The 711-nt window shown below is 43.3% G+C and overlaps 1 non-coding gene across 1 annotated transcript; it reads right to left on the bottom strand.

Moving 5' to 3' along the window:
- Positions 1-219: 219 nt before the first annotated feature.
- On the bottom strand, positions 220-326 carry LOC131179721 (small nucleolar RNA R71). The gene has a single exon (XR_009148608.1). It is a non-coding gene; the product is annotated as a small nucleolar RNA R71 (small nucleolar RNA).
- Between the last annotated feature and the right edge of the window lie 385 nt (positions 327-711).

Below are 711 nucleotides of genomic sequence, written 5' to 3'. Positions count from 1 at the left end.
AATAGAAGATCCGCACTACCACCTCTAGTTCTTTCTTGCCCTTTGTGATACATTCAAGATGAATGGGGTCTCTGATCAAGCCATAAGACTCAGAGCATTTCCATTTTCCCTTCGAGATAGAGCAAGGAAGTGGTTTCTCAACCAGCTAAAACATTCCCCACATGGGAGGACCTCTCATAAGATTTTCTAGCAAGGTACTTCCCACCTACAAAGACTACAAAGTTGAGAGTTGAACTCAACACCTTTAGGCAAAGGGAAGGTGAATCACTCTTTGATGCATGGGAGAGATATAAGGACCTACAGAGAGAATGCCCGCACCATGGCATAGAAAATTGGCTCCTGGTTCATAACTTCTATAATGGGCTACTGCCCTCCACGAGCACAGTAGATTCAACAGCAGAAGGTGACCTAATGGAGAAAACAGTGGATCAAGCACTTGAACTTCTGGAGAGGGTCACATATCACAACTACGAGTGGTCAAATGAAAGGGGAAATACAAGGAGAACAGCAGGAATCCTAGAAGTGGATGCCCCAAGCATGATAAATGCTCAATTTGACCAGGTCATAAAGAGGCTTAATAAAATGCAGGCTACTGCTATAGGGATGAATAGTCAATATAATGACAGCTATGGTGGAGGATACATGGGTTCAGAGTACAACAACTTCAATGAACTCCCCACAGAACAGATGAACTACATGAATAATAGAGGG

Source organism: Hevea brasiliensis, chromosome 4 (genome assembly GCF_030052815.1).
Source record: "Hevea brasiliensis isolate MT/VB/25A 57/8 chromosome 4, ASM3005281v1, whole genome shotgun sequence".
In the NCBI taxonomy this organism is placed as follows: domain Eukaryota; kingdom Viridiplantae; phylum Streptophyta; class Magnoliopsida; order Malpighiales; family Euphorbiaceae; genus Hevea; species Hevea brasiliensis.
This window is presented reverse-complemented; position numbering and strand designations above follow the sequence as displayed.